The sequence below is a fragment of the Catharus ustulatus genome, chromosome 2 (genome assembly GCF_009819885.2).
Source record: "Catharus ustulatus isolate bCatUst1 chromosome 2, bCatUst1.pri.v2, whole genome shotgun sequence".
In the NCBI taxonomy this organism is placed as follows: Eukaryota; Metazoa; Chordata; class Aves; order Passeriformes; family Turdidae; genus Catharus; species Catharus ustulatus.
Window position 1 is genome coordinate 123442675 of NC_046222.1, and position 12279 is coordinate 123454953.

Below are 12279 nucleotides of genomic sequence, written 5' to 3' on the forward strand. Positions count from 1 at the left end.
TTGTTAAAAGAGCTCCAGGGTGGGATTTTGGGACTGGGTGATCCCTTCAGGACATTTGGGATTCCAGGAAAATCTTTCCCTACAAATGAAGAGTCCTGGAGAGGCTGCATATTGATTTATTGATCCCAGTTCTGGAATTTCCAAAGATCCCAGAGTGCCCCAGGTCACCTGAAGGGAAACCCTGGGTAGGGGCTGGTTGTTCATGAGGAATTACAGAAGTGCTGCAAAAATTAGAATTTGGAATATTTTTGGATTTTTTTATCACTTCCTTCCCTTTCAGGGACACAATTCCTGAGCCAATTCCTTTTTTATTGCTGCTCTCCCACAAGTGGCTGCTCCAGCTTCAAAGGGAGAAGCTTTTACCACCCAGATGGAGCCAGATTTGGGATCAAAAAATCAGAATCAATCAAATTGTGGCTCTTTTCCTCCTGCTGCACCTTTTGTGTGAGAAACAACCTGATTTTCCAGAATTGTCATGGAGTTTTTTATTTGAAAATCATTTTTATTCTGGTTTATTTTGTATTTTTCAGAGGTTTCAGCTATTTCTGGGAATGGTTGGGAAAATAACCTTATTCATATAATTGCAGTGGGGGTATTGATTTAAAAATATTTTTTATCATGTTTTATTTTGTATTTTTCACAGTTTTCAGCTATTTCTGGGACCTGTTGGGGAAATAACCTTATTCATATAATTGTAGTGGGGGTATTAATTTAAAAATATTTTTATTTTGTATTTATTGTGTTTTATTTTGTATTTTTCACAGTTTTCAGTTATTTCTGAGTATTGTGTGTGGTGTTGTACACACAGAGTGACACCCAGTTCAAACATTTTTTTATTTGATTCTCAAATAGTTTGGAGTAACTTCTGCTGAGAGCTGACTGAAATATTTCATCTTCCTTTCTCTTCTGTGTCAAAGCACCAAACTATCCTAGGAGGGGGAAAAAAAAGATGTTTTGATCAGTGCCAGCCAGCAACTGCCCTTAATGCTGTTAAAAATAGAATTTTTGGGTAAAAGAGAAGGAGATTTCAATGGTGCTGTGTCATGTTATGACATCCTGGTATTAGTCAGTGCATAATTCCATTGATTAGTCATGAAATAATGGGAAAATAGGAACTCAGAGGATTTCTATAAGGTAGGATATAGCTTAAAATGAAGATTGAAAGGTTGATAATGGACTCTGGGAACCAGGTTTAATTGAAGCAATTTAATTCTTGTTTTCTTCCGGATTGGGCATTTCTTGGGAAATTGCTGAAAAACTTCCATGGACTCATGGAAAACCTGAGCTGGAATAAACCCCCAGGGATCACCCAGTGCCAGCCCCACCAAAATCCCAGCCTGGGCATCCCTGGCAGCTCCTGGAGCTCTGTGCCCATTCCCTGGGGGAAGAACCTTGCCCTAAACCCACCCTAAATCCCTCCTGGCCCAGCTCCAGCCTCTCCCTCTGCTTTAATACTGGGATTAAAAATGTCAGAACTCTGACGAGACAAGAAGTTGGGAGATTTGGTCAGAAACCTCCCACTGTCCCAATGTCCAACCTGGAACTGAACATTGCAGGGATCCAGGGGCAGCCACAGCTGCTCTGGCAATTCCATCCCAGCCCTTCCCACCCTCACAGGAAAGGATTTTTACAGGATTCCATTTGAGTGGAGTTCTGGGAAGATCTTGTTCTCTTTTTCAAACTGGTTTATCTATGAGTTCTGGAGATATTTTACTGGGTTCACCTTCCAGAGTTGTGCAGCCTCCCAGGCCTTGACACAGGGTCTGGGTTTAATGGATTTATTCATTTCTGTAACGACCTGATGTGATTTCAGCCAGGCTCAGCAAGGTAAACCTGCAAATTGGTTTAAACTCAGTGCTGGCACAGAATCCCAGGATGGCTGAGGGTGGGAGGGACCACAGTGCTCACCTGGTGTCACCTCTGGGTCACAGCTCTGTGGATATTCTGGAATATCCAGGGAGGAGACTCCAGCCCCTCTCTGGTCCCTGCCCAGGGCAGGAGTTTGTGCCTCCTGTGCAGGGGAATTGCTGGGCTCAGCCCCTGGACAATGGGACAGTGGGATGGAGCAGAGCCTGGGCCCTGCTCTGCCCTCCCTGCACACAGGGACACTCAGGGACAGGCAGGGACACACAGGGACACACAGGGACACACAGGGACACACAGAGAGACAGACAGACAGGGTCAGGCAGGGACGTTCAGGGCCAGACAGTGACAGACAGACAGGGAGACACAGGGACACACAGGGACATCCAGGGACAGACAGACAGGGACAGACAGGGACAGACAGGACAGACAGACAGGGACACTCAGGGACAGACAGACAGAGACACTCAGGGACAGACAGGGACAGACAGGAACACACAGGACAGACAGACAGGGACACTCAGGGACATCCATGGACACACAGACAGGGACATACAGGGACACTCAGGGACAGTCAGGGACAGACAGACAGGGACGGACAGACAGGGACGGACAGACAGGGACACTCAGGAACAGACAGGGACAGTGAGGGACAGTCAGGGACAGACAGACAGGGACACTCAGGGACAACCAGGGACAGTCAGGGACAGACAGGCAGGGACACACAGGGACAGACAGGAACAGACAGGGACAGACAGACAGGGACACTCAGGGACAGCCAGGGACACGTGGGACACTCAGGAACAGACAGGGACAGACAGACAGGGACAGACAGACAGGGACAGACAGGAACACACAGGACAGACAGACAGGGACACCCAGAGACAGCCAGGGACACTCAGGGACAGCCAGGGACACGTGGGACACTCAGGAACAGGGACACCTCTGCTGGGCTGGATCTGGGCAGGATTTCCGTGGCTGCTCCCAGGCAGGGGCAGAGCACCCCAAGGGAAGGTGAAGGGCTTTGCTCCCAACCCTCCTCCTGACCTGAGCCGAGGCACAAATGGACACAAACCCTGCACAGACCTCCAGCTGACTCCTTTCAATACTTTGGGGTTGCTTTTTTTTTTTTTTTCCAAGCTCCAGTTTGGCTCTTCTCATCTCCCTCTTGTCTCCTGCTCCCAGTCATTTATCATTCCCTTCATTAGGAGGAGTTTTCCACACATGCCACTGCCTGCCAGGGCAGCCTGAATCCCCTCCTGGAGCTCCCCACGGAGCCTCTGCCCCTTCCTCGGGCCCTTTATGAACGAGCTGCCCTTGGTGATGATTGGGGTGGCCCCAGGTGCTGTTTCTGCCCCCTCATGTCCCTGATTTGTGAGTCTGGACACAGAGTCCCTGAGCACTCCCCTCCCTGCCCCTGGAACAATTGGGGATGTCTTTGTCAGAGCTGATTATTTCAGCCTAGTTCCACAAGTGTCATTTCTCCTCTATTGTTCCCTGCTCCTCCTCCTCGGCTTGGGAGCAGAGCAGGACAATCCCTGAGCTGGATCAGGGGCTGGAAGGGGCTCCTGGAGTGTTCCAGGGACACTTCCCCTGCCTGGAGAACTGCTGGGAAGGACCAGGATGTGACAGGAAGGTCTCACAGATGTATAACAGAAAGATCTTTGAATGGAGAATCTGAAGAAGGAATAGAAATGAGAGCAAATTTTGATATATATGTATAACAGAAAGATCTTGGAATGGAGAATCTGAAGAAGGAATAGAAATGAGAGCAAGTTTTTATACAGAAGAAAAGAATTGCTGAGCCAGTCTCACTGGGTAACTCAGAAGGCAAAAAACAAGAGAGTTAGAAGAGGCTTTTATGACTGAGCAAAGGATAAATCCACCTCAAACAAAAGATGTTTACACCAAGCAAAAAGATTTTCACAGGCAAACGAAAATGCCATGCTGCAAGTAGAAAAAAAATCTCAAAATTTTCCTCAAAAAAAAGCCTAAAAAAGAAGTTCTAATTTAAATTGTAGCATAATAATCTTTAATGATTGGAAAATAGTAACATGAATATGGTAATGTGGGTAATTGTGATAAGCTATAGGGAATAGCAAAGGTATTGATTGGTATTGATCTACAATAAAGAGTTTATCATGTATTGTGAGCAGAACTGGAGGGAGCTCTCAGGTGAACCCACAGCTGTGGCCTTGGAAATGAGAACTTCTCCACCTGCCTGTATTTCAGCCTAAAGCTGTAAAAGAATTTGGGGTTTGCCCTCCTTGCCCCCCTCAGCTCAGACCTTTCCAAGTCCCCTTCCCACAGGGCACAGATTCCTTTGGAGCTGGATTTGCACATCCCAGCCTGGCATTTTGCACTGCACAGTCCCAGGATGCTGAGCTGGGAACTGAGGCCTGGGAAGGGCTGGATTCCTTCCTGGAAAATCCTTCTTGGAAAATTCCTTCCTGGAAAAATCTTCCTTCTCACCCTTTGCAGCCTCATACCCACAATGGGATAAAGGCAGCCTGAATTTGGAATCCTAAATTTTAACATCAAATGAAAATTGCTTGGTTTTCCCCACAGGAAAATATGTGGAGCTCTTGGAGCAAGCCCAGAGGAGGCAGAGCTGGGAGAGCTGGGGGTGACACCTGGAGAAGGATCCAGGGAGAGCTCAGAGCCCTGCCAGGGCCTGAAGGGGCTCCAGGAAACCTGGAGAGAGACAATTCCCAAGGGCTGCAGGGACAGCACACAGGGAATGGCTTCACTGTGGGGTTTGATGGGATTTGGGAATCAGGAATTGTTCCCTGGGAGGGGCTGGGATGGAATTGCCAGAGCAGCTGTGGCTGCCCCTGGATCCCTGGAATGTTCAGTTCCAGGTTGGACACTGGGGCTGGAGCAGTGGGAGGTGTCCCTGCCATGGATCTGGATGAGTTTTAACCATTCCATGATTTTATAATTTTTTGCTCCAACAGCAGCTTCACTAAAGCCCTGGTTGTGCTCATGGGAGCACCTGGGGGCTGGAAGGCACCAAAACCACATTTCATGGAATTCTGACATTTTTTTTTTACTTCTGTAAATATTCTGTAAAAATCTCAGACAATTTTTACTTCTGTAAAAGAAAAAACACTTTGGTTGGGAACAAAAATGTCCTGGTGAGTTTTCCTGGGGTGGGGCTTCAGCAAAGACAATTCCTCAGGTGTTCCCCTGGATTTCAGGGTGAAGGATTTGGGCAGCTCTGAGTGGAGCCAGGGTGGGGATTTTTGGCTCTGTGTGTTTGATCCAATCCTGGGAATGCTGTCTGAGCCAATCCATCCCAAATTTCTCGAGGCTGGGCAGGCAGAGGTGGAGCACACAGGCTGGGATTGATTGTTCCTCACCCAGCTGGGTGTTCCAAAGGGAATTGCTGCTGCTCCAGGGATCCCAGGCATCCCAAATCTCCCATCCTGGCTGCATTTTTCCTGTTGTTCAAACTGCACCAAGCTCGGGTTTCCCTTCCAGCTGAGCTTTTAGTGAGGCAAAATTGAATTCTTGTGTTCATTGCTCCTTTATGGGCTGATAAAGAGCTGTCACAGTGCATGGAGCCGGCCTTGCCCTGCTGGATTTTTCCCCTTTTTATTATTATTTTTATTTCCTGAGGAATCTCAAGCCTCACACCCCCTCTTGGGGTTTTTTTTTCCCTAAATGAATGAGGTACCAGTTGAGGTTGAAACCTGAACTGCTGCTCCCCTCCCTCAGCCCCGAGGAGATCCAGCTCATCCCCTGCCCTCCAAACCTCAGTGCCTTGGATATTGAATGGCATTCCAGCCTGGACCACACCAGGAGCTCTGTGCTGCCCATCCCAGCTCCAGAGCTGCCCACTTCCCCCTGCAGCTCCTCCTGCTCTGCTCCAGGGCAATGCCTGACCCAAAAAAACCAAGGAATTCTTTTCACATGTCCCCCAAGAGTGGCACTTCCAGCCCTGGCAAAGTGGTGGCATCTCGAAACAATTGATGGGAAGGATGGTGGCAGCTTGCCCAGGGGAGCTTCCCTGGATGGATTTCAGCCCCCTGAGCCCAGGAAATGAGCTGGGAGGAGGACTCAGAGCTTCCATAATTTGGGTTTTAAAACTTTTCTGAGCTCTCCTCACCGTGTGCTCCACCAGCCAGGGGTTCTCCTTATCCAAATGCCTTTAATTTCCATTTTAAGGTGGTGGGAGATATTTGGAACTTGCCCTCCTTGGCTGCCCAGCTGCTCAGGACTCTCCAAGTTCCCTTTTCAGAGTGATTTGGAGGTGGATTTGAACATTCCAGCCTGCACAATTTGACAGCTGATTATCTGGGAACAGTAGTTATTATTATTATTATTATTATTATTATTATTATTATTATTATTATTATTATTATTATTATTATCATCATTATTATCATTATTATTATTATTATTATCATCATCATTATCATTATTATTAATAATAATTTTTATTTTTATTTTTATTTTTTTTATTATTGTTGTTGTTACTCTATCTTTATCCTTGTTATTGTTATCATGATTATTTTGAGTTATCATCGGGTTACTATTGAAATAATAATAATTATTATGATATTTAGACTTATTATGTCATTTAGACTTCACCAAGCAGAGCCCAGTGCTGGATTTCTGGAGCTGCCTCTTCTCATGGAAGGCCCCAACAGGACTGGAAAAAAATGTTCTTTCCTCCTTATCTCCAGGAATATCCAGAAGATGATCCTGGATTTCACAAAACAGGGTTGTGCTCTTTGCCCCAGTGAGTTTCTGTGGCAGAAAATTCTCCAGGCTGGTTCTGGAACTCTTTGGGAATTATTTCCTTTCTCTAGTCCCAAATGGATGGAGCTGGAATCTCCTCCAGGGTGTTCCTGTGGCTCCTCAGGGGCTGCAGGACCCTGTGGGTATTAATTTATGTGGCTGTTATCATCTCCTGAGCAGCAAATGTGGGGAGGAGTGAGTGATTTTCCCCAACAGAATGGAGTTTTTCAATCTTGCTGTAATCCTGCTCTTAAATCTCATCAGCCAGGATGAGTTCTTAATATCATTTGTGTCCAGAAAACTAAAATCTAGAAAACAGCAGGGTTTTTTCCAGGGTTATGAGTTAAAATGCCATTAGTCTGCAACCTGAATTGTGGCCCTTTCATCCCACACCCTTGTGCACAGTCATGCTGCAGCTGGAAAACCAAATATCAGCATGGGAGGCCTTGATTAAACCACTCATGAGGTTTAAACTTGGGATTAAATCCATTTCTGGGCAATGTGTGACAATGTGACACCGTGGGGACCTCGTGGGCTGCACTTCAAGTGCAAATCTCAATTTTTGCTGCATTTGGCCACAGAGTTTGGTGCAGTTCAGGGCTCACTGCAGGGTCAGCTGGGTGGCACAGGGATCCTGTTCTTTCCCTTTGTGCTCCACAATTGTTGGCTCAGGTGGGAAGAGCTGTGTTGGCATCCAGGTGAGCTGGGCACAGATTCCCTGCTGGCCCTGGCAAATCCCAGGGGAATTTCAGTGGTGGGGAAATGTCAGCTTGGGAGAATCACAGACGGGTTTGGGATGGAAGGGTCTGGAAAGGGCACCCAATCCAACCCTGCCATGGCTGGGGATGCCCCTCAGGATCCCAGACTGTCCTGGGCACTGCCAGGGATCCAGGGGCAGCCACAGCTGCTCTGGCAATTCCATCCCAGCCCCTCCCAGGGAACAATTCCTAATTGCCAAGATCCCATCCAAGCCCACAGTGAAGCCATTCCCTGTGTGCTGTCCCTGCAGCCCTTGGGAATTGTCTCTCTCCAGGTTTCCTGCAGCTCCTTCAGGCCCTGCAAGGCCACCCTGAGCTCAGCCCAAAGCTTCTCCTGTGCAGGCTGAACAATCCCAGCTGTGCCAGCCTTTCCTCCCAGCAGAGCTGCTCCATCCCTCTGCTCATCCTGGGGCTCCTCTGGGCTCTCTGAGCAGCTCCAGCTCCTCCCTGGGCTGGGGCAGGGCTGGGGCAGCTCTGCAGGTGGGGTCACACCTGAGGGCTCAGGGACACAACCCCAATCCCAACCCTAATCCCAATTCCATTCCCAATCCCAATTCCACTCCCAGTCCCAATCCCAATCCAAATCCCAATTCCAGTCCCAATTCCATTCCCAATCCCAGTCCAAATCCCAGTCCCAATCCCAATCCAAATCTCAGTCCCAGTCCCAATTCCATTTCCAATCCTATTCCCATTCCCAATCCCATTCCAATTCCGAATCCAATTCCCAGTCTCAATCCCAACTCCAATCCCAATCCCAATTCCATTCCCGATTCCAATCCCAGTCCCAATCCCAATCCCATTCCCAGTTCCATTCCCAATTCCAATCCCAATCCCATTCCCAATCCCAACCCCAATCCCATTCCCATTCCCAATCCCATTCCCAACCCCAATCCCAATCCCATTCCTGACCCCACACTGGGCACGGGGGCCTCTGGGCTAGGGCAGCTCCAGCTCTCCCAGGGCTGCTCCCTCTGCTCATCCCTGGATTGATCCCAGGGTTGTCCCAGCCCAGGTTCAGCACCAACTCTTGGTTTTCCCAAAGGATTTGAGGCTCCCCTGGGACACAGCAGGAGCTGCAGCTCCATGCAGAGCAATCCCTGCCCCTCTCCCTGGGCAGCTCTGCCCAGACACTTTCATCGCCCCAATTTCCTAATGAGGGAACATTGTCTGCCCTGCCCTGAGGGGAGCGTTGTGAAAATAAAGGAATGGCAGCTGGGAAAATAAAGGGATTGGAGCTGTGAAAATGAAGGGATTGGAGTTGTGCAAGGCCAGAGAAGCAGCTTTTCAGAGGTGTTTATTCAAATACAGATGGATATGTGGGGCAATAGAGCAAACACTCCCAGCAGTGCTGAGCCTCTATTCCAAACTCCATTTAAACCTCTGGCTGCACTTCTGGGCTCCTGAAGGAATTAAGGAGTCTTCAGGCCTTGGAAAAGCCTTGGAATGGCACCCAAAGAGAAATCAATAAGGAAGTGAACAAGTGTATATTTAAGGGCATGAGGAAGTTTACTGAGGGAGATAAGGAATTTCTTTGGAGGCAATGGGAACTGTGTGCTGTAAATAATGTTTGGATGGTTGTGGAGGGAAAAAAAAACATGGAAAAGTTGGGAGAGTGTGGCTGGTGTGGAGAGAGCATGGGCTGGAGGAAAAACCTCACAATAAAAACTCTTATCTGAGGGTGTTGATAGGAGAGAGGGAAATGAGGATCTGCAGCCCTGCTGTGGGTGTGAAGGGAGCAGATTCCTGGGGAAAAAAATAATAAAAGGGATTGTGTGGCAAGGTGGGGAAAAAATAATAAAGGGATTGTGTGGTAAGGTGGGGATGGGGCTCTGCTCCAGGAACAGGGACAGGAGGAGAGGGAACGGCCTCAGGCTGGGCCAGGGCAGGCTCAGGGGGGACAGCAGCAGCAATTTCCCCATGGAAAGGGAGCTCAGGGATTGGCACTGCCCAGGGAGGTTTGCAGTGCCCATCCCTGCAGGTGGCACCTGGAGGTGGCACTCAGGGTGACAAGGTGACCTCAGGGATTCCAGAATTCCATCAACATTTCACTGCTGGAATGGAGGAAGTCTCTCCTAAGGATGTGTGTTTTCCTAAGATTTATAAAGAAATTCACTTTGATGGCAGGAGATAAAACCATGGCACAGATAAACTAAATTTCAGGCTTCAGCTGGATTTTAAGATCCTGGGAATATCAAAACTCTCCAGAGGGAAATTCCTTCCAGTGATATGATAATTCATCAACTCCACTCTCCTCCTGGGAAGCAGCACAAGGAAATCAGCTGAAACTTTCAGAATAAACAGGAGACAGAATTTTACCTGAGTTCAGTGCCTGTCACACCAAATTTCATCCCAAATTGCTGTGGTGACAGATCCAGAAAATCTCACTGTGCTGTGTCACTCCTTGGCAGCTCCTCCCCATCCCAGTTGGACTCGGTGGATGTTGGTTTCTGTTCCAGCTTCCCCCTCTGCAGAGCCCTTGGGATTTGAGATGCATTTCAGAGTTTGGCATTCCAGACTCAGGGCACCGAGTGGGCCTGGCTGCCTCCCAGGCCGTGTGTGTGAGAATTGATTTTTTATCCCTCCCTGGAATGGGGTCAAGTTATAAGATCTCCCCACACCCTTTCTCTGCAGGAGTCTCTTCGTTTCTTTGTGAGCTTTGCTATTAACTGTGCATAATTTGGGGTTTTTACTGTTCTCCCCCTGCTTTTGAGGCTTTGTGAGTTTTGAAAAGATGTTAATTTTCCTTTTGTTGTTTTCTGTTGACCACTTAATCCTTTCCCATTCCAATTGTTTTTCTTATTGCTCTCCTCCAACTTTTCTGTTGTTTGAAATGTCTGTCATCCCAAACTTCGCCTTTGTTCTCCCAACAATGATTTTGGGAGCCTCCCTGCTGAGGAACATTCCAAATGTGTGTGTGGCTGTGGATGGGGGATTTTGGCCTTCCCTGCTCTTCCAGCCTCTCTTCCCTTCATCTGGACCATCAGATCCAGTTCTTCCTTTGGAATCTGATTGCCAGGCAGAACCACAGGGAGCTGATGCCCTCAGACCCCACCAGGATGGATTTGTTTTATCAGTTTTGGGCTGACCATGATTCCACCAGGATGGATTTGTTTTATCAGCTTTGGGCTGATCACAACCCCACCAGGATGGATTTGTTTTATCAGCTTTGGGCTGACCATAACTCCACCAGGATGGATTTGTTTTATCAGTTTTTGGGCTGATCACAACCCCACCAGGATGAATTTGTTTTATCAGCTTTGGGCTCACCACAACCCCACCAGGATGGATTTGTTTTATCAGTTTGGGGTTGATCACAACTCCACCAGGATGGATTTGTTTTATCAGTTTTGGGCTGATCACAACTCCACCAGGATGGATTTGTTTTATCAGTTTTGGGCTGACCATGATTCCACCACGATGGATTTATCAGCTTTGGGCTGACCATGACCCCACCAGGATGGATTTGTTTTATCAGCTTTGGGCTGACCATGACCCCACCAGGATGGATTTGTTTTATCAGCTTTGGGCTGATCACAACTCCACCAGGATGGATTTTTTTATCAGCTTTGGGCTGACCATGACCCCACCAGGATGGATTTGTTTTATCAGCTTTGGGCTGATCACAACTCCACCAGGATGGATTTGTTTTATCACTTTTGGGCTGACCATGATTCCACCAGCATGTATTTGTTTTATCAGTTTTGGGCTCACCATTTCCCCACCTTAGCTCAGAAAATCACCTCAAGTCTCCCAAACCTCCCAGCAGCTCTGCAAACATCCAGGAGCTGCATCCTTATCCTTCCTACAGAGTGGAAGCAATCCAAACTCGTGACTCACTCCCTCAAAAAATAATGGAGAATGGGCTGAAATCCCTGGGGGTATTTTCTGATCCGAGGGGAAGTCCAGATATTTATCAGGTACTAAAGTATTCTCCTTTCAGTTCAAAGAATTTCACCTCAAAAGACCTTGGTCTCTCTTTTCCATCTCCAAAGGTGTGGGAATCACAGCTGGGGGGAATTCTGAGAATTTTGGGGTGGCAAGGGCTGGATCTTAAAGATATTTGGGTGCCCAGGCTTAGATAACAGCAATATTCTCTCCCTGAGCCCAAACTGGAGATCCTTAACTCAATTCCAACACCAGGCCCTGCAGGAATTCAATAACTGAATGGGATGGGGATGTTCCATCGCTGTCTCCAGCTGGATGAGTGGGATTGCCCAGTTTAGGATTTAGAAATGTGGCCTCTGCAGGCACAGAGAAACCTCTGGAAAGAGACAGGATTTTTTTTTTTTTTTTTTTTTTTTTTTTGAGGAACCTGCTTGGAAGGCCTTGGAATTATCCTGAGTGGATGTCCTTAGGAATGGGAATCACTAAAAAAAAGGAGAATTCATCACCCACGTTTGCCATTCCCCACCCAAAATGGTTTCATTCCTGTAAAAGCAGATTTGGGATGGACCACAAGGCTTTTAGATGTGTGACCTTCCACCACACCATCCTGGACAAGAATTCCTGGGGGAATGCTGCAGAACAGCGACCATCCCATCCAGGATCTGTCTGTGGGGATTGGGACTGGATTACAGGGGGCACATCCTCACCATCACCACGGAAAACTGGGAGAAAACTGGAAATCCTGGGAGAAATCCAGTTTTTTCCATTTAAGTCAACAGATGGGCTTGGAGCAGCTGAAACAAGCTGTGGGTCTGCTGGTGGATAAAAGAAACAATGGGATGGGTTCCACTGATTGATGAATGGATAAAGACATTTGCCTTTACAAATAAACTGTATGATAAATTAAACTGATATTGAAAGATGAAAGAAGCAATGGGGTAAAACATGAATTCCATAAGAATTAAAAATGAAAAGGGAGGGTTGTACATTAGAGGGAATCTCAGGTGTCAGTGTTTGGGAAGTCTGT